The sequence below is a fragment of the Balaenoptera musculus genome, chromosome 12 (genome assembly GCF_009873245.2).
Source record: "Balaenoptera musculus isolate JJ_BM4_2016_0621 chromosome 12, mBalMus1.pri.v3, whole genome shotgun sequence".
NCBI lineage: Eukaryota > Metazoa > Chordata > Mammalia > Artiodactyla > Balaenopteridae > Balaenoptera > Balaenoptera musculus.
This window is the reverse complement of record NC_045796.1, coordinates 15,950,109-15,972,458: the sequence shown is the minus strand read 5'-3', so window position 1 is coordinate 15,972,458 and position 22,350 is coordinate 15,950,109. Positions and strand designations below refer to the sequence as shown.

General features: G+C 42.7%; 1 protein-coding gene across 2 annotated transcripts in view; it reads left to right on the top strand.

Moving 5' to 3' along the window:
• The window catches only part of PLEKHG1 (pleckstrin homology and RhoGEF domain containing G1), a 226,225-nt gene that overhangs the window by 5,089 nt on the left and 198,786 nt on the right, over window positions 1-22,350 (top strand). The window contains exon 2 of one of the 2 annotated variants that reach the window (XM_036871390.1): window positions 691-809. The exons of the other annotated variant lie outside the window; for it this stretch is intronic. The gene's annotated coding sequence lies outside the window, so the exon portion shown is untranslated. The remainder of the gene's footprint in view (window positions 1-690; window positions 810-22,350) is intronic. 2 annotated transcript variants of the gene reach the window in all.

Sequence of the window (22,350 nt, the reverse complement as noted above, 5' to 3'; positions counted from 1 at the left end):
GTCCACATTGAAACGGGTCATTGATGAAGATCATTGATCATATGAAATGAAGTTCAAACCCCCCAGGATGGTACCCAAGACCTTCATGCTCACTTTTCTCCTAGCACCTTCCCAGGTATACTCTATGTCTCTCTCACTCAGGATAACTCACAGAGCCCTATATGGGCTGTGCTCTCTCTCACCAATGGTGGGATCCATCCATACAAAGTTTAAACATACATCTCTTTCGTGGAGCCTCTCCTGATCTTATTGGGAAGAAATATGGGCCCCTGCACCTCCATATTAACACAGGACCTTACACGTGAAGCATGTAGAAGGACAGAGAAATGTGGTGATGCCCAGTGGACAAATATTACCTTTCAAGTTTGGGGGAACATTCTTATTCTTCTCTGTAGCTTCAGAGATCCTGCCTCCCATCTTTGAACCACTCGCAGAAGCAGACCCATTTCCAGGCTTTGTATGTGATACACCGTATAGCATGGCACCAATGTGTCTGGATTTGAAGTCAGGCCGAGCTGACATCTAGTCCTGGCTTCTCCACTTTACCTGCTGCCCCATCTTTAAAGTCAATAATAAGAATGACCTCTCAATTGCTAGGAATAAATGAGATTATTTTTCTCTGACAAGCATTTAGTTCAGGGTCTGACGTGTAGTGATTGCTCAATAAATGGCAACTTCTGTTCATTCCAGGGTCATCTATTGAGAACCTACTACCCCTGGAATGATGCCTGATGCTGCTCTAGGAATAGCAGTGAATACAAGAGCCACGGTCTCCATAGTGATATGATCAGTCAGCGGAGAGAATCAGGGTAAGGGATGGGCCACCGTAGACTGGTGCTTCAGGAAGCCTGTCAGAGAAGGCAAGGTTTGAACTGCAACTTTAATGAGATTGATGAGTCCTTGTTTCATCAAATCTAAGATGCTTTTGAAATACACCCTTTTTTAATGTACCATTAAGAGAGAAGAAATGCTGTCAATAAAATTGACATAGTCTCCCGTAAGATGCATCCTTAAGCTGTGAAAAATGTGCATCTTAGCAGCAATGAAATGCATTAACATTAGTGCTCAATAAATATCCATTGAATAAGTTAGTGTTACGCCATGGTTGCATGCAAGGTTCAGCTCTGATGGTTTACATTGTAACTGAGTTTGTCTCTTCTGTTTCTTAGGTCTGAAAGATTGACTTGGAACTAGCAAAGAGTACAGTATAGTAAATTAAAGTATTGTGAGACATTTGTGATCCAACGTGCTTTAAAAATAGTTTAAAACATTCGCTTTGGTCATCTCAATGGGCAAAGTGTCTTGGTGACTCCTGTTGAAGTGAAATTGGCCTGAACATAACTTGGGTAGGAATGAAGTTGAGCAGCTCTTGCAGCCGATAATTCCTTCTGGCAGCCGTCCGTAGAGATGTGTGAATCTTTAATGCACAGAAATGCCTTCCTCAGGGCAATGAAGGCATTAGCTGGAGCTTACTTCCTTCTGTTTCCCAGATTTAATGTAACATAAATACTCCTCTTCTCCTCTGTATCCCAAGGGGCTGATCATTCCTCTAACCAATCAGGTCCTCTGTGATAATGAAATGGAGGGGGCTCCCTTTAGAGCCACCCCCCTTCCCTCCTCTGGCAAGTCTCTGGGTTTTCACTGTCCAGGCAGTGTTCTCCTCTCTCTCCCCACCCTCGTCCTTGCTTAGAGAGTAAAACACTGCTTAAGTCTTTGCTTTCTGACCACCCTCTAAACTCTATCCCTCGTCAAGATCTTTTTCTGAACCCAGTTGGGAGCCTGCTCCAACTCTCCCCTTCTGTCCAGGATCTCAGCTTCTGGATGGATGACTCAATGGGAGCTTTGACAATACTTGGCTCTTTCTGGCTGTAATAAAGTGTGCTTTCATGCTGTTTTGATTTTAATTTCAACATGTCACTCAAGTCCCGCACACACGTCGGCACGCCTGCCCTCCACACATGGTGAGCGTGCCTTTCCTTCTGCCCGCCTGCAGTCTGCTCCTTTGGGACACTTCCAGCAACTCCCACCCTTTCCCGGCGAAGTTCCCTGCCTGCACCCTGCCTGGCTGGGAAGGGTCTGTGAGCACTAGGCCACGGAGGAAGCAAACGCAGACCTTGCTCCCTTCCAGGCACATCCTTCCTCCACCTTCTCCTGTGACTGAAGCCCTCATGCTATAGGGGGTCTTTAGAACCCTTGCCAACTCTAGCTGAAATATGAGTCTTTGGAAACAAGTAGATGCAACGGAAAGGCCATTTGTAGGCATTCCGGGGATGCATATTAACCACGGTCCAGCCTCAAGATGATTTAAGGCTGTCTCCGACCTGTGGCTGGAATGCTGGTCGGGGTGGAAGGGGTGTGTAAAGATGCAAGGGCATGAGGAAGGAGTGGGGACCATCGCAGAGTTCAGCTTCCCATGGCCGTATGATTACAGGCAGTCCTCAAACACTAACATCTGTGCTTCTCTGATGTGCCGGGAGAGAGGAAAAAACTGTAATCTGGGGCATAAATATACGATCCTGTGTTTATTCCCTTTAACCATGTAAACCTGTTATTAGCTTAAGCATCTATGTTGTCCTTAAATATTATAGCTGCTTCAAAGGATGATATGGTAGCTGGTCTGAAACAGCTTACCGTTTAAGTATTCAGTTGTCTCACACTTTTAAAATTTGAATCAACTAAACATATGAATTATGGAGCATAAGAGTCAAAATCAGGAATATCGGATTACTGAGTAGGGTATGCAGAGGAGAAGCCTATTAGAGGAGACGTAGACTTTAAAAGTGATTTTTTTAAAGAGAAAACGCTTTGGGAGTTTGGGAGTGCCATGTACACACTACTATATTTAAAATACGGAACCAACTAGGACCTACTGTATAGCACAGGGAACTCTGCTCAATATTCTGTGATAACCTAAATGGGAAAAGAATTTGTAAAAGAATAGATACATGTATATGGATAACTGAATCATTTTGCTGTATACCTGAAACTAACACAACATTGTAAATCAAACTATACTCCAATATAAAATAAAAATTAAAAACAAAAAAAGAAAGAAAACCCTTCCTTTACCTCGTGCCCTTCACACCTTAGATCAGAGTTTTTAGAGAATTACTTGCTAAGGACTAATGAGGGTGAGGCTGGAAGGGTGATGAGATGGGCAGGGAACAGACAGGGAATGGGCGCCCAGATGGGCTGATGTGGATTGGCTGTGTCTAGGAAAAGTGCTTTGGGAAATATTTGTAAGCTTATGGAATATAGTTATGGAGCAAAATCTTGGTGGTCTTGGCTTTTTTCCACTTTTCTTCAGTGTCTGTGTGAGATAAATGCTTATTTTCCCCTCTCTCCTTTAACAGTTGTTTAAACTCTAAGGAATTGCCATTTAATCACAATACTTAATGATATTTGATCTTGACACTAAAATGGCAAGGAAAGCAATGTGAAAATAATGTTTTTGAGGCACGTGGACCCCTGTGGCCTATGGATATACCAATCACAAGGAAGCATTACCTCGAGCAAGTTGGAATCCAGAGGATTTCCCAAAAGTGTCATTATTAGGAAGCACCCTTTCTTTCTTCTTTCTTTTCCTTTAGAACTTATCCTGATAGGAAAGCAAATACTATGAAGTTCTAAAAATCGAGTTGTGATGAGCACTGTAATAGCCACGCCTTTCAAAATCCAGAATCCCCCTAAAGAGCAAAAAGAGATTTGTTGCACTTTATGATCTGCCACATCAAGATGCAGTACTATCTAATCTAATCCTATAGTTTAAGAAATTTCCAAATAGGAAGTTAACAGGTGTTTGTTTTTACCTTCTTATATAAGTGAAGAAGAAAGCACCTTTCTGTATTAGCTAAAGGCATAATAGCTGGCAATAACTATTCTAAAAAACCCCTTGGCTTCGGATTACTAATATGAGCAGAAAACATACTTTGCAAATGTTCGGAAACGAAATACCATGCTCTTAAAAGAGAAAATTCTTACTTGATACTTCAGTATGCATAATAGATATAGCAATCAAATCTAATACTTTCTTGCTTTCTTTGCTTACTTATTGTAATGCTAGTTCAAGCACGGTTTCTGTGACATTAATTATGGGAAAAATGGTGTGCATGGGAGAGATAAGTTTGTTTTTCTAAGGTCTGAATATTCAGAGTTGAAATGTGGGAATAGTCTGGAATTAGGCAGCCTATATATGTCATTTGGACATTATTTGAAATGCCTGCTAACCTGGGGGTAAGACTGTATAATAAAGATATTGTGAGGCTTAAATGCATAATGTATATATAGCACCCAGTACATAATAAGCCCTTGATAAATAGTGGCTCTTTTACTATGTTTACTGGGTGTCACACTTAAGTTTTATTCCCTGCTACTAGACGTCTGGAACAATAAACCAACATGAAAATAACTGAGAAAAAACATCTCAGTGGTGGAAGAACAGCCTTTCTCCTGAGGCAAAAGTAAGAGAGAGGCAAGAGGAACACTTTGTTCCAGTGGTTTTCACTGTAGTAGAGACAGACTATACACTACACTCGGGAATTCAGATTAGAATTCGTGTATTCAACAAAGATAATTTCCTGAATTCTGGGGATACAGTGATGAACAAAACAGACCACATCTGGAGTGAAGGGGGAAAATCCATGTGATGAGTGCTTTAAAGAAAAGAAAAGAGGGAAATGGGTTGGGGCCGGGGAGTGGCATGCTATTTGCCTGGGTGGTCAGTAAGGCCTGTCTGAGCTGGTTACATCGAGCCAAGATTTGTATAATAAGAAGTGACCTTAAGAAGATACGAGGGAAGAACATTCTCGGCAGAGAGAAAAAAAATACGTATGGAGGCCCTAAGAGAGACATAAACTCCATGAGTTCTAGGGAAAGAAAAGCAGGCTGTGAGTGAACAAGGGGGGCAGAAGAAAGCCGGAGGTGAAGGTGGAGAGGGAGGTGGGGCCTGAATCTCGTAGGTCTTTATAATATTGAAGGTCTTTACCGTGGCTTAAAAGAGAAATAGCGTATGATACCCGGATGGTATCGCTTACACGAGGAATCTAAAAGCAGTGATACAGATGAACTTATTTACAAAGCAGAAACAGACTCACAAGACTTAGAGACTGAATTTATGGTTACCAGGGTGGGGCGGGGGGAGGGATAGTTAGGGAGTTTGGGATTGACAAGTACACCCTGCTGTATTTTAAGTGGATAACCAGCAAGGACCTACTGCATAGCACAGGGAACTCCGCTCAGTATTCTGCAGCAACTTAATTGGGAAAAGAATTTGAAAAAGAATAGATACCAGGTACCTGTGTAACTGAATCGCTTTGCTGTACACCTGAAACTAACACAACATTGTTAATCAACTATACTCCAATACAAAATATAAAGTTTAAAAAAAAAAAGCAGCGCCATGCAAAGCCACTGGAGGGTTTGAGGCAGGGGAGCGACAGAATCTGATTAATTATCTTTCAGTTGGGAGCAGCGGTACAGAGAAGATGCTGGCAAAGGCAGCAGGTTGACTCGGAACTGGAATGTCAGCCAGTTAGTTACTCTGCCTACTAGAAAATAATCAAATGAAATAGCTCTGAAAATATTCTGATTTAAATTTTCTGGCTCAAATAGTGAGGGCCTATTGTGTTTCAAAATAAATCCAGAGAAGCACTGTGCTGCAGCCCGCCTGAGCCTCCCACTCTTATTCATATGCCTTCTGAGATTTATCTCTTGGCTTTTGCACAATTGACTTAAAGTCACCCACCCAGAACTGGGCTCACAATCTCCATTTCCAGACCCACCTCTAACTTCCTGGGGTTGTTTCTTTTCCCTCTTTTTCCAATTCTTAGTTAATAGCACCGCAATTCATTGGTCAGGACAAGCCTTTTTTTTTTTTTCCTTTCCTGCCTTGTCCAATCAGTCAGCAATGACTTCCTAAACAGTTATCCGTCCATATTCACTTATTCATGTCCCCTTCCCATCCGTTCAGATGCTCCTCGCTTGCCTAGCCCACTAGCATAGTTGGTGAGCCAGCATGGATTGATGTATCTAGATTACAAATCTGACCAGTGAACGTGTTGCCATAGAGGCCTCTTCTAATGGCTTAACCCAACAGAAGGGTTGACAGTAGAACTTCAGGTGGAGATACAAGTCCCAGGTAGAGAGCCTTTGGTGTTTCTCTGGTCATGTTTTCCCTCTAATATCTCAGGTCGAATCCATAGGCAAACTGGGCTCTTCCTCCAAAATATCCAGAATCCTATGACTTCTCACAGCCTTCACTGCTGCCACTTGGTCCGGGCCACCTTCTCTCTCTGCCTGGATTGTGCAGTAGGTTCCCAACTGGTCTCCTGGCTCAGCCCCACGCCCCCTCAGCCAAAGCGATCCTAATTCAGACTCCTCTAATGGTTTCCCATTTCACGCAGAGTCAAAAGCCAACCCACGGAGCGGCCTCCGAGCCCCCGCAGTGGGACCCCTGCCCCGCGCTCTCACTCTGATCTGCTTCCTGCTGCCTCCTCCCCACGTGCCCACCCTCCCCCGGCTCGCCGGCCCCTCTGCTGGTCCCAAATACGCCAAACAAGCCCCGGCCTCAGAGTGTTTTCATGACCTCTGCCTGGAACAGTCTTCCCTGGATATCAAAGCTTTACTGTCTCACTTCTTTCAGTGCCCTGCTCAAGTGTCCCCTTATCAAAGAAGTCTTCCTGATGGTGCTCTAGAAAACGGCAGCCTCCGTACCTTGGAGGCCGCTGTAGCCTTCTTACTCTACTTCATTTGTATGCGTAGCATTTAAGAACACTTAACAAAGGATATAGTTGTTTCTTGTCTGTTCTTCCATGAGGAGAGAGGCCCTGTGCTGTTCACGCTGTATTTCCAATGTTTTCGAACAGTGCTCAGCACAGAGAGAAGTTTCACTTTTCGAATAAATCAATATCACCTTGGCAATTGCCACCTCTTGCCTCTAAGTCAGGTAAATTCTGGTTGCAGTCTGATACTGTTGCACCATGTTCTAGAACAAGATCAGTGCCTAAGGTGTTGTGTGCGGGGGTGGGTGGGTGTGTGTGTTGGAGTAGAAGTGGTGGAGACCCTGCCTTATGACTCCACCTTCCCCCACCCTCCATCCTCGCTCCATCCCTGCCCTCATCCTCCTGGGCTTCGGAAGAAGCTTCCTTTGGAGGTCCGCCTGGGCCTCTTGCCTGCAGTGTCTGCTCTCTAGCACCATCCAGCCCCGAAAACCTTACTCTTGGCTGTTCTCCCCTATCTGCCTTATTCCTCCGCAGTACCCACGGCACCACTCAGAAAATATCAAGGCAACGCTTGATATTTAGGTCTAATCTTTTACCCTTCCTTTGTCCAGATGCTACTTATCGATCGCAATAGGCGGTGTGGTATGACAGTTAAACATTCAGACTCTGGCGCTGGGCTACCTGGATTCAAACTGGGTTGCATCACTTAGAGTTTTCATGACCTTGAACAGACTTTTAGCCTCCCTAAGCTAAGGGGCAGCGACTTACAGATGAGGGAAACAGCACCAGCTTCTGGGGTTATGATGAAGATCAAAGCCAATCATTCTTTAATATGTTTGCAAAACCTAGTTCCAACATGGAGAAAAAGTCAGCAAATGTTCGCCATCGTTTTCATTAACATTTCTTTTAAATGGGCCTCTTTAAGAAAACTCAAATTGCTCTTCTTTCTCAGAAAACTGTGTCTTTCAATTACCATTTTATTCAACTTCCTGTGTATTAAGGCCTTATCTTGATGCAGTTATCAACTCCTCCATGTCTTATTAACTTACGTGTATAAAATAAATAAATACTGCTTGCGTGTAGAAATACTATATTTATCCACCCTCCTCTCAGCATTTTCCACTCCCTTCCCTGCTTTGTTTTCCTGATTAGCACACATATCTGCCTGATAGATACACCAGGAATTACTGTTTATCTTTAAAGCTCTATGGAGGGAGGAATGCATCTTCTAATTAAGGAAATTTCCAACTAAACGCAAGTAGAGAAAATAGCATAATGAACCCCCATGTACCCATCTTCCAGATTCAACAATTATAAACATTTTGCCAATCTTGTTTCAATTGTTTCCCCATGAATCCCCTTCCCCAACTTTGAAGTAGTAAAAGCAAATCCCGGATATCATGTTACTGTACCCATAAATATTTCAATATGCATTTCCAGCAGATAAGAACACACTTTTCCATATCACCACCACACAATTAATACACCTAATAAAAATAATAGTAGTTCCCTAATGTCAACTCTTTCTCTGTCCATAGTCAAATTTCCATCAGAGCTGGAGTTTTTTGGCCTGTTTTGTTCACTGCCACATCCCAAGTACATAAGACACACTGTAATATTTAAATGAATGCGTGGCTAAGTTGTGCTCTGAAATTTCATTTTTGGAAGACAATTCCATAAAAATATGATAAATGGTGATTGTGATCTTGGGCTAATAAAGGAAAGCCCACTTGGCTCATAATGTCAATGTCTTTTAATGAGCAGATACCTTTGGAGTTCTAACTTGGGATAGGTTGTCTTTGAACCTGCCTCTCTTGCCTCGGAGGAGTCTGAAATTCCACTCCTCCTCTCTTCTTGAACAGGAAATGAAGTGAGCATGGTTCATACTTTTAGAGTTGAATGGACTGCCTTTTGAATATGAACTGTACTACTTATAAGCTATTTCTTCTTCCATAAAATGGAGGAGAGTTGTAACTACTGTGGAGGGTAGGTATGAACGTGTAGTGGATAAACTGTTGAACAGTGCTTGGCCTTTAGCAGCTGTTTAATGGACAGTTGTGCTCTCTCTTTTGTTGCAAGCCACTGTCATTGGCAATTTCCAAGGTGAGAGTTCCCAAGCCAGGGGGGAAAGGCCCCCAGAGGCTGCTTGGAGGCAACAGGCTACCAAGCAGAAATTGGCTCTCCACAGTGCTGCCTTCCCAGGCCTCCCTGGCCCTCCGTCCAGACTCTCTCTCTCTCTCTCTCTCGCTTTCTGTCCAGATTGGCTCTTCAGTTTTTCTTGCTTTCGCTGTGGTCTACTGTGCAGTGGCAAAGCAGTGTTTTGGTTTTACTTCTGGGCAGTACTGCTGCCCTTCTGAGGGTCAATTTGAAGAACTTTAACTTCTAATGACACTTTAAAAAGTCCTCATAGTCTACCTTCTCTTTTGAGTAAACACTAGACAAAAATAGTTCCATAAAACTCAGGTTTTGTGCTCTGCTGTCACTGTACATGGTTGTATCACCTCTCCAAAATTAGAGCTCTATTTCTACCAACCCCTGAATGAATGACTGGGTCACACTTTAGATGCCTATCTAAGTAAGATTACTGTCAGGCACATCAGGGTCCCTAATAAGTTCTGAGGTCATAACCAGTCTTGTCAATAACACATCACTTCTCATACTAGGTTTAGATCAAGGTTAGTCTTCCTCTCCATCATTAGTCTGACACATGGCAGGGCCTTCTCAATTTCATGATTTGAAGGAGTTGCCCTCCATTTCCAAGACCACACCTCGTTCTGAGACAGATTAGCCTGGAATTTGAGGTGAATAAAGCTTTGGATAACCTATAACCTCAGCAAAGCTCAGTCCCTTTCCACAGTACAGAGGGTTTCAAAGCATTAGCTCTAACTCTGATAGTTTTGTACCCAAACATACACCCTTGAGCCCTTTTCTGCATGACACGTCTGGGTCCCCTCCCCTCCAACGAACCCCCAAGTCCACGCAGAGTTCTCTTTGCTCTGGCTTGGCCTCCTTCACCCCTCTGAAAGCTGCCATCTGCTTTATTTCCCTTCCTCCTCCATCACAGCCCCTTCTTCTTTCTAAATCTCCCCAACAGAAATCTGGAAATATGCATATACTTAAATTCTCACAACAGGAAAAATAATACAGTTGTAAATTCACAGAGGCTAGAATTTTTTGTGAGAAGAAACAGACTGAAGAGGGATTGCAGTGAGGGAAGTCTGCTATAAGGAATAGAGGGGAAATTCTAAATAAGGACCAAGGAGACTGGAAGGGGCAGGGCATCTGGGCAGCAGGTATGGGGAGAATGAAAGGCAGTGTGAGGGTGAGGGTGGTGGTCATGAAGCTTTACCTCTGGTTCCCATTTGCCTCCTGTCTTGTAGTTCCCTGTTGTACCAAGAAAGTACTGACTAGCTCAGGCAATGTTCCAGAGTCTTTGCATGTATTTACCAATTTCATGCACACAAACACTTTGAATATGTGCAATCATTCCCATTTCATAGATGAGGAAACTGAGGTGTAAAAACAGATAACTTGCCAAAGACACTCAGCTAATCAATGGCAGCCTCAGATCTGTGCCCAACAGACTGGCTTCAGATCTCATGCTCATAGTACACTTGGGGTATGAGTTAGGATTGGACCCGGCTGCAAGGGAGGGGGATGGGGGACACAGGACTTACAGGTCTGAGTAGGTCCAAGACTTGTAAGGAGCTCTCTACTCATAGGGACCCAAACTCCCTCTATCTTGTTGCCCTGAGAGATGTCATCTTCATTATGGGTGGCTATATGTGGTCAGCCCTCCGTATCCCCAGGTATCGCATCTGCAGATTAAGCCAACCAAGGATCAAGGTTGGTTGGCTGAATCCGTGGACGCGAAACCTGTGAATTCAAAACACGTGGATATGGAGGGCTGATTATATTTAATGTACTGCACCATTTTATACAAGGAACTTGAGCATCCTGGGATTTTGGCATCTACGGGGGCCTCCTGGAAGCAACCCCCCGATAATACTGAGGGACAACTGTACCTAGTTAAAATTAAGGGTTGCGTTATTGTTGAAGAAAAGAGTGGCAGGTTGGGATACAACTCTCTTGATAAGAGAAAAGGAAGACGACATTGCAAGGTGTGCTGTTCCAGAGGGAAGGAGCTCCAGCAGCCAGAGTCTCTGAACTGTACTGCTTGAGTGCCTTGAAAAGCTGTGGCTCATGGTAGCTACTAAAGTATTTGACTGACTCTTCGGGTGTCTTCTCTAAAGGGAAAAAAAAAATGTTTAACATCTGGCAGGATGCCCCACTTAATTACAAATAAATATTACATGCTAGTGTTTGATTAACAACTGGGCATTTCCAACAAACATTTCATCCTGGCAAGGGCTGTTTACTAACAGAAGGTCAGAAGCAGTGTCTTCTGGAGAGGAAACTTCTAAAGATGCTAATCATCATAGGATGTCAGTCATTCATGGTGACATTAGGAAACAGCTGAAAACTGATAAGGTCTACTTGCCTCCTTCAGCTTAATGTCTTGTAAGAACTTGCTTTTCTGTCGAAGAGTTGTACCGGTCAGACTCTTGCTTGAAGGGCTCCACATTTGGACTGAATTAATTAATCAAAGAACTAACTGAGATTGCAGTATTCTCAATCTACTGTGATAGAAAAAAAATGGATAAATGTGAAGTTCTACAATTAAGACCTATGTTGAGGGAGGAATGATTTAAACAATAGTGAGAGGATTAGAAAGAAAATCAAGAACTTGAATAACAAAGTTTTTTACCAAGATTAAGAATTTGAAGAAGTGTAGTTGAGTTAAATTGTATATTTTTCAGAAATTTAGATTCTGTGAATTTTCTTCTAATGCATGTTCCCAGAGAATTACAGGAAATCCTTTCTAACAGGGTATCCTGAGTTGGAAGGTTTGTTAAGTCAAAAAAACACTCATTTGGTGGTATGCGTCTGGTGAAGATTATAGAATCCATTATGCTTCACTGAATTTGAAGAACTACAATCACTTTAATCACACTTGTTTTCACGGTGGCCCAGAGAAGAATTAAGAGACTTCCTTTTTCAAAAGTTTTTGCTAAGACAGCGCTTTTATTCTCTAGTTGAGTCAACACCATTGTCTTCTATTGGGATTCCAAAATCAGACTTGATGTCCTAGTGAAATTTAAAAGTAAATTGATGAGAAGTAATTAACCAGTTAATTACTAGTGTGACAAAATAAACTTGTGCTTTAAAAGTGTTTTAACTACTCAAATGGCTGGGGACTTTCAGAAGAAGGCTATTGGTTAATGGGAAGCCTTGGTAGTACAGAACTCTAAGTCTCCTTGGCAACGTTTCCCGTAGAACTCAGTAAGGTTTAGGTCTAACTTGAGATGCCCAAGAAAATTAAGAACAGTGATGCTGATGGCGAGTGGAGAATAAAGCTGCCAACTGGTGTGAGTGCCCTTGTGAGGCCAAGCTGCAGAGCGTTCACCAGGGTTTATAAATGCAAAGGATTTCCTTCTATTCTCTGAGGACGTTTGACAGACAAATGATTGCAGCTTATTGATGGGCATATCAGCAAGCATTGTCCTTAGGAGGGCCTGGGGTGTGGGAACAGGTCTTAAGCGGTGATAGAAAGCGAATATGGTGTGTGCTGGTAAATGTTTAACGACCTATGGGGGTAGGTAGCTCTGTGTGTGTGTACACACAGGAGACATACATATACATATGTACATATAAGTTTATGACAAATTGTAGTAATATAAAGGATGAATAGCATGTAATGTGCAAATAATAAAAATTGATTCCCATAGAATGCTTTTGTTGATGTTTGCTGAGCTTCTTATATTCATAACCAACCTATAATAAGTGAATTTAGTCTCAACATTAATGTTTGTTAGATATTTTCTTTGACATTAATATGACAAAAGTGAAACAATGAAGTTGTATGTCAGAGCTTCACACTTTCGTCAGTGACGTGAGACTCCTCTGCTGAATTGAATGCTGGATGACTGTTTCCTCATTTTTTGGTCCTATTTGTACAGTGTAGCAGCTCCCGACATAACACCCTTTTATGTTTTAATCTGTATTATTAACATTTTCTCCAGCACTTTCTTAGACATGAAGAGAACAAATCAAAGCCCAGATTTGCAGCGTTTGCCAACTTCCATGGTGTAAATATTCGCACTGTGGCTACTTTCAAGCTGCCAGAGTTGGGGAGAAATATGTAATTATTAACCATTATTATGATATTTCTACCATATAGATAAAATAGACATCAATAATCTCAAGACCATAGGTAACAGTAAAATATGGTAAAATAATAAGTGAGGCGTTTTGAGCATTTCTACCTTTGTTTCTAATGCAGTTTATTTAATGTTAAGACTACATTATTTACATTTTAATGATGACTTTAACAACTGGCTCACAAAATTCCTGAAATTTAACAGTTGGTTCTTGTGAGATGCTAAGGAAAAGAGCGTTGAGTAGGCGAGTGTCAACTGTCACAGTGTCCAGAAGCATCGGGAGAGTAACTGAGAGTGCGCGTCTGGGAAGTTTTTGACCTGATGAAATGTATTTTGAAAAGTAGTGGTGATTTTCCTCCAAGTGTGGGCCAAGTGCATTTATGTAATTCAATACAGGTGGTCTCCAGGTGACTAAGGACAATTGCAATCCAAAGGGTGGGACAGCCCCTGCCCAGCCGCTGCTGGAGATCTCTCACTGGTTACCTCAGGCTTTTTACTTACTCGGGGGCGAGGGGAGTAGCAGCAGAGGGAGAGTAGTTTGTGAAAAACAAGGGAAGAGGGAATTTCCCCGGCAGTCCAGTTGTTAGGACTTGGCGCTTTCACTGCCAAGGTCGAGGGTTCGATCCCTGGTCGGAGAACTAAGATCCCACAAGCCGTGGGACGAGGCCAAAGGGGGGAAAAAAAAAAAAGACAAACAGTAGAAGAAACTGTGGAAAGTAAAAAACAGTTTAGACTTGCTCTGGGGACAGAGCCTAGACCTTTTGACTCAAGTGATGACTTTTCTCAAAATTCTACCTGTTGAGAGATCCATGTTTGTTAAAGATAGGAGGGAGTTCAAAGGTCATCTGTACTCTGTGCTCAGGGTCCCTCTGCGCAACCTCAGCACTCCTGCTTGTTGGCCTCTCCCACCTGCCCTCTTTCCCATTCTCTCCTCTTCTGCCCTGGTAGAGAGTTTCCCAGCTTTCTCTACCGTTGCATTTGCTCAGAGCCATCACTCATCTCAGCAAGAAGACCTCAGAATTCATACTCCCTTAGAGGGCCACAGACGATTGTAAACATAGACCTATTTTCCTGACACATTTTCATTTGAATTAATTCAGTGTTAATTAATTAATATTCATTAATGTTAAATTAGTTCAGCTTTATACCTAATACCCACCGAGCCCCTTTATACTAAGGGAGAGGATGACGAAGTGGAAAGGATGGCAGTTTTGGAGCAGGGAGCCTTTGAGGACTTAAGGGCGGCTTTTACGGAGCAGGTGGAGAGGTAAAGAAAATAAAATGCATGCTTCTAGATGCTTTCTTTCTTCAGACATGAAGGAAGAAATGTTCTTTTTTTTCCCTCCCACTTCACGCTGCCCACAGCTCCAGAGACCCAGGGCTCAGAAAAATTCCCATTTGCTGCTTGGACTGCTTATAGTTTTTGGCATAAATTGATTTCTTTTTCCCAAAAGATGTGTTTTGAGTTGAGGAGTTTCTGTAGCATTAAAACATTTAAGCTGCTGTATTGAGATTAACACTGACACTTACGCGGCTGTGTCTTCACTATAAATGCCACGTTTATTTGATCACAATCACACAGTCATCTTTATATTTTTATTTTATTTATTTTTGGGGTCTTTATTTGTGTTTACTTTTGTTGTTTATTTTATTGTGTGTGTTTTTATAATTTTATTGCGTTTTTAATCGGAAAAGGGATTTTTGAATGTGTGAAAGGAAAGAAAAACACCGATTCCAATTGGGTCATTAGAAATAGTTCTAGACCTGTATTGCTCAGAGTTGTAGCCCGGCCATGGGCAGGAAGCCCCGGACGTGGGCAGCCCGCCTTCATTCCCTCCGCAGGAAGACGGCCTGACTCAGTGGCCCTCCGGCCCTGCCAGCTCCTGGCCACACCCAGGCCGGACCCGGCAGGTCCTGATTCCTCAGGAGATTGCTGCAGCCTCCAGGCCTGTCCTTTGTCCCCCCAGACCCCTTCAGTATTTGTGCAAGCAGGGAAGGGCTCTGTGTAAACACTGTCACTCCCTCTCTGACAGTTGGGCACTCCACACCCTCTTAATCCAAGTCGGGGTGAAAAGAGCCAATTGTGTGTTCTGTTTTGCTTACCTTTTAAATTGCCAGATCTTTTTGACTGACTAAGCTTTTTTTTTTTTAAGTTGTCTAGACTTCTGCTGTAATGAGGAGTGGGTGTGTGTGTATGTGTGTGTTCATTCAGTAAATGCCTGTGTGCCTCTTCTGTGCCAGGCATCCTTTATTTGCTGTGTAGGCACTTAGGGTACAAGGGTGAACAAAACTGAGGACCTGCGCTCTTGAAGTTTGCATTCTCTGCAGGTGACAGATATCAATAAGTAAACATCAAATGTTATCAGGATTGACCAGTGCAATGAAGAAGAATCAGGCCAGGGTAACAGGGTAGAAAAGGAACTCGGATTGGGGAGGGAGGGCACTTTTTCTTACTGTTACCCAGATATATCTCATCTGTGGATGTTAAAAGTGGTAGCCAGAAGAAGTAAATAAAACTCTGCCATTTATCCTGTCTGTGTAAGGAAAAGAAAAACATCCAGCTTCTGTTTCTCGGGTTGAATCTCCAAGGTTCCTGACTTCAGTTTCTGGGCCTCAGTTTCCTAATGTTAAGCTGCAAATTTAATAATAGTAACCGGCTCCTGGAGCTGTTGCAAAGAGTAATATGGAGTTAGTGCTTGTGACGGGCTTAGAACAAGGCCTGGCACAGAGTAAGTCCTCAAATGGTAGCGCTAATACTGTACAATAATGATACACGTGAGGATCTAGCACTTGTGCCAGGAGGCTGTGTTCCAGAAGGTCAGGATGTAGAGCTGCTGCTTTGCAGGGAAGCAGTAAGCAAGGAACCTCAGCTTCCCTCTTTGTAAAATGGGATTCTCTTAGACCACTAGCCTCAGAGGGTTTTGTTGTGCAAATCAGTTTAAAGAACGTGAGAGCACAGTTTGAAAACTGGGAAGCACTATTGGAAATACCACTACAGATGGTGGTACTGAGCACTCATAGGGCCCAAAATAACCTAGGTAAAGTCTCTAAATATAAGTGCTCTCAAAATACACATCGTAATTATTTATGTTACACATCATGTCCTCCTTCCTTTATGATGCTTTCCCTTTAGGTGACATCTCATCTCTGGAACACCCTATAATTCACTACGTGGTGGCATCGGTAATGCCTTATCACGTTGTGCTCAGGTTCAGTTGTGTTATTAGTGCAGTTGACCTTGAGCGCATTGGAATCCAGCTCACATTTGAGCCTCTCTTTCCCTTACTGGTCCCTCACACGACCCCCTTCCCTGAGAACTCTGTCCACCTCTGGGGTCTGCTTGGTTATGCCAACCTGCACTTCACATTATACCAGGTGGAAGGAAGCAGAAAGCCGAATGAGGATGGCATACTGTGAGATATCAGAAGTATACTGTTGTTAAATGAGTGAATCTCAATAAAAGCAAAAATGTTATATGAATATTTATTATATATGTATAAAGCACTATTCCAGATGCTATATGGTGAGTGGTAGTTTTAGCCCCAAGATAGAGTAGTAGTTTGTTATTCTATGTACAGTAACAAAGAGGAAGCATTCCCAGTGACAGACTTCTTTGGAAATGGCAGAAATGAGAGTAACTGGAGCCACCAGGCTGTGTCCCAGGGCAGGGGCAGTGTGGTGGGGCACCCATCCTGTGCCCTGTCTCCCCACCTCACCCCACCCCCGTGGGGCAGTCTTTGGTGCCAGAGCTTCTCAGAGAGCATTGAGCTACCTCAAGAATTCTCCCCGCCTTCTCCGGGCCACTGTTCTTGAGCCAGGTGACTCAGCGGGACCCACCAAGAAGACGCACACCCCTCACCAGCTCGCCTCTCCCCGGGGTGGAGTTCATAAGACCCTCTCGCCTCATCCCCTCCAGACAGGTTTTGTTAAAGGGAGATGTTCCCAGACACTGTGTTATTGGAGATTCATTGTAAGTCATGCACATGGGGTTTTACCACCACAGGAAGTTGGAGGCTTTTTCCCAAAATCGGAATAAGAAATCAACAAAAGTTAGTTTCAGTACCTCCTAAGTGCCTAAAAGTGTGTGAGGCCCTACTAGGGGTTGGAAAAACTAAGGGGAATTTTATAGTAGCACCCTCACCCTCCTAAGGAGAAAGAAAGACCTTGCCAACTGCATTGTTTCAGCCCCTCGGACAGAGAGGAGGTGGCACTTCCTCTTGTTGGCCAATAGATATGGAGTCTTAATTAGCATCTTTTGTTGTTCTTCTGTAGGAAGTGAGTGAGCCGGCTTGCTGAGGCCACTTCTGTCATTTGTTAGGTATGTCAGGGACACGTTCTTGAAGTTTCACTTCTCTTCCTCAACCTCACTGTAGTGTAATTCATCAAGTGACACTGAAGTCACATTTGATGTTATCACGCCCTGAACCACACAGGTGCAGCCAGAGAGAGGAAAACAGATGAGGAGATTTTTTTTTTCATTTTGCAAGTTAAATAACCTTGGGGGGGTGGGGGGAAGCATCACATAGTTTTGTGAGAGCTTGTGCTGTAGGGCCAATGACAATACCATCTTTGGTAGTACTTTTCGAGGACATAGTCACCGTTCTAAACATTCATTAGTAAAAAGCATTAGCAGGGCACTTGGGGTTTTGTTCTTAGCTACATTTCCCCCATTCCCCACTCTTTAAAATCATTAGGATCTAGATCAGCGGTCTTCCAAGGATGGTCTAGGGGCCCATAGTTTTGCCTTTTTACTCTCTTCTGTCATGAGGGTGCAGTGGTGTTTTCCAAAGACGACATGACATACGCTAGCACAACAGGCTGAACGCAGAGGGACGTGGGAGGATCCAGCTGTCTTTGTAAAGCCAGACATTCAAGAGACTTAGAAACTGTAAAACAATGCCACTCTCCTCACGAAATGTTTTTGGGTTAAAAAAATATTATTTTTTCATTAAAATGCGATTTATATGAACATGCCATGGATTTACAATGGCTCTTTTAAAATTAATACATATTTTGAACTTTTTTTAGTTTTAGTTTCTAATATTTATCATATCTCATATGATAAATATTAGAATTCATAACCCACATCATCAAGAGCTCTCTGGGGTTCTCAGTAGTTTTTAAGAATGCAAAAGGAGCCTGAGGAAAGGTTGAGAACCACTGACCTAACCATGGAAGAGTCGGAAAGGTCTGTGTTTCCCTCTTCCTTAGGGAGGGAGCAGGCAGTGCCTCGCAGGGTAAATCCCAGGTGGAACCCCGCAGAGATTGCCTGTGCCTGGAGAATTTATTACAGATTCTCACTCAGCCCTTCGGCCCCTGTGAGAAGACCCTGGCCTCTTCTTCCAGTTCTTTCTCCCATCACTGCCCTGTTCTCAGCCCTGTGTTACAATGCCTGGGACTTGGGTGCCCTCCTGCTCCTTGCCCTTGGGGTCCTGTCACCCCAAGGGACCCCTGCTCAGGAGGACCCTCTCTCCCTCCCCATCGCCTCAGCACCTGAACCTTAACTTTCCTCTTTGCTACGTTCTTTCAAGGAGAAGACAGTGCCCACCTCACAGAGTAGCTGTGGAGAAGCGCGTTCATCTCCGGTGTTCAGCACAGGACCTCCCGCAAAGTCAGTGCTCGGGTGCTGCCTTCCACTGCGAATCAAATGATTTAATTCACTTCCGTTCAGATTACAACTCCTGGTGGGTAAAGGTCTTCCGCAGTACGTAGGGCCTGGAGACCACGTGACTGCTGCAGGACAGTCTCTTTGGAAAAATTCAACCAGGACAGTTTTAGTCTGTGCAAGAAAAGTCGGAAGGCTCTGTTATCATCCTCGTGGTTCTTACAAGCATAGTGATTGAGGCTTCAGCCTTACTTCAAACAGAAATTTGGGGATTTCTGTTTGGATGAAGGAACGGGAGGGACATTTACTGAAAACCTTCTATAACCCAGTCACTTGCCATAGTTTTGGTTTTCTTTCTCAGTTGTCACCACAATCAGCTTAACTTCAGCAGCAGCAGACAGGGTTAGCTGTGGTCCCCAACAAGGAAATGGAAGGCCAGAAGGAAGGAACTTGCTTTGCACCAAGGAAGGAACCCATATTTGAAATCCAGCTTGTCTGAAATAAAAGCCCATAATTTTTCCATAACAACCAAATGTAATGACTGAGCCTTGATTGAGCTGTAGGTCAAAAAAAACGATAACATATTCTTAAGATAGTATATTAGTTTGCTGGGGCTGCCATAACAAAGTACCACAGACTTGGTGGCCTTAAACAACAGAAATTTATTTTCTCATAGTTCTAGAGGCTAGAAGTCCAAGGTCAAGGTGTCAGCAGGGCTGGTTTCATTCTGAGGCCTTTCTCCTTGGCTTGCAGATGGCTGTCTTTTCCCTGTGTCTTCACATGGTGTTTCATCTGTGTGTGTCTGTCCAAATTTCCTTATCTTATAAGGACAGGAGTCACATTGGATTAGGGCCCACCCTAATGATCTCATTTTAGTCTAATTACCTCTTTAAAAACCCTATTTCCAAACACAGTCCCATTCTGAGGTACTGGGGGTTAAGACTTCATCATGCAAATCTGGGGAGATATGATTCAGCACATAATAGACAGCTGGTTAACTTTGAACATGGGTTGGATGTGAGACAGTGTTAGGGAACTCTTGTTAATTTTCATGGGTGCAATCATGGATTGTGATCCTACAGGAAAATGTCACTTTGCGGGGGAATGCATGATGAAACACGTAGGGGTGAGGAGTGCTATCTGTGCATTACTTTCAAACAGTTCAACAACCACAAAAAAAGTTGTAAGGGTGATTAAAAAAACTGCAAAAGACACCATAATGGGGACAGACTCAGAGAGAGTGTCTGCAAAACAAGCAGTAAATGGGTTTTACTGTCCAAAATGTATGAGAACTCTTGCAGGTCATTAAAAAAGACCCCCAAAAGGCCCTTATTTTATTTCCAGGAAGGAAGTGTGTATAGAAATATTGCATATTTTCCCAAAGAGAGGGTGCTATCCACTCCAGAGGTCTTCAGGCAAAGGTTCAGAGTTCCTTGGCCTGGCTGAGTTTCAGCGTGGTCTTTTCTGAAGGCTAAGGATTGAACACTTTGGCTTTGAGAGATCTGTCCAAGTCCTCGTGATCAAGAGTCAGTTTTGATCTCCTGTGTGTTTCTGTCTGTGAAGGACACTGAGAAGTTGGTTCTGTTCACTGCTTGGTGCTCTTGAGTGAAGGGGAAGCTCCTACAACTGCCGCACCCATGTTAGCTAACTCACCACTTCAGACCTTGCAGGGCTCAGATGTACCCTGTTGGCAAGTTTTTTTGGGGTGTGTGTGCGTGTGTGTGTGTTTGCTTTTATGTTTTAAGGTTCAGCTATGATACCAGCCAGATATTATGGTATATGCCTAAGATAAGTAAAGCTCTTTGAATAGGAGGTTATCAATTCCATTTCAAAAAGCTCAAAGGCCCAATATCAAAGAATTCAAGCCTATTGGTTAGGATGCTTGAGGAACAATATCCCATCATTAGGAATAGTTCAGCTTTTATCTTGAAATGCGTGTGTGTGTGTGTGTGTGAGTGTGTGTGTATGTGTGGCATTTTTACCCTCAATTTAGGTCAAGGCTATAAAAAACTATTTACATTTAAATATCTTTGCACTCAACTGTTAAACTCAGGAAAGCTTACGAACGAAAAGTAGCAAATAAACCATGCTTTGTAGTGAATGGGACGCTTTGAGAGGCAGGGAAGATGGAAAGTCATTGTCTAGACTCTGCGGTGTGGTGAGTTCTTTGTCATAGATCAAGGGGAGAGTTTGCTCCCAGACCCTGTTTCCAGAGAAGTGATGTAACAAGTTAAATCAGCAAGTCCATAGCCAGACCTGTTTGTTTATACCATGTCAAATTCTGGACAAAATATTTATATGAAGAATGAAAAATATTTATGTCTTGAAAGGCATTGTTGAGGCAGACAGCGATGGAAAGAAAGTTTTTAATCATTTTTCCTCCTGAACTCTATTAGAAGCTACAAAATCTGCTTTGAAATGACTCACACAAGAGAATCAAGGACATCATTCTCTCTATCCCTGAATCTCGCTAACATGGCAACAATCTCTTCCAAACTGAAAATTTTTCTTTGTGCCAAAGTAAGGTTATCATGGTTTCTTCCATTAAGAAGAGTGAATATTTCCACGGATTACTGTGGCACAAATTTCAGGAGTGAAGAGAAGGAAACGTGAGCTTACAAATAACAGTGGTCTTTAAAAGCAACAACAACAACACTAGCATCATTTTTGAGAAGAAAACTTAAACATCTGGTTTCCTTCTGGGAAACGGCACTGTTTTTTTGACCTTCATCTTTAAAAAAAAGTCTTTACTAGTCTAGTCTGCATGCATGAAGTTAAAAGAATTACTACATATCTGAAAAATCCAACATCAGCAGATTGATTTTGTTTATTAGGATTACAGGGTTAACAAAATTGGATATACATGTGTCCTGCCTGGCAAACTGAATGTAAATATCTCTGTCAACATACGCTTGCCACAATTAGAAAAGACTTCCACGGCACTATTGCCTTGAGCATTACTGGAGGAGTTCATTGCCATCTGCAATCATCAGGAACTTAAATCCCAGATTACATAGATAATAAACAATTGCTGCTTTGTTGCCTTCCAAACGTGGTGCTGTGCGATAGGCAGGGAGTTCTATGGAATGCAGGCTTTATTCCATGTTTTAAGAACAGATATAGGCCTCCATTAATATTTATTTTTAATGATATCCTTGTAACCACATGATAATGGGATTTTTAAATAGAACCCGTTCTGGTACAGAATTGCAAATTTAACTAGTCTGATGTCCGACATATGGGAAACAGGCTGAACCCAAAGTAAATGTTTTAAAGGTTTGGTAATACTGGAATGATTGTCTGAGGAAATGCTGTTTCTGTAGTAAAACTGAGCAATTAAGCCATGATTTAGGCATTTGAACTCCCACTTTTAGAGGTTTGAAATGTAATGTGTTTCAGGTTGTTTTCTGCTCTGAGTGGGATCTTCTTGTTTTACTGTAAATTGCCACTGCTGTTTAATATGTGTATATTTTTCTTGGTATAAACTTCAAAAGGGATGTTGACCTAGTAGAAAACTCCTCGCCTGAAGAATAGCATAAAGTAGCCGCTTTCCACACATAGCACTTCAATCCTGGTTTCTCTTTAGATTCCTTTGAGATCAATTTTCAAAGAGTCCTTAGCAAATGGACATTTGTTTTGGGGATGGTGTGCAGGTAGGAAAACACACGTACACACATACCTGTCTCTGCCCTGCTATGTTATACCCTCTCTATCTAGATTATGTATTAACTTGACTCAGTCAGACAGACCTGGGGTTGAATTCATTTAGTTCAATAGAGTTGGTTAATATTCTGCCTCTACTACT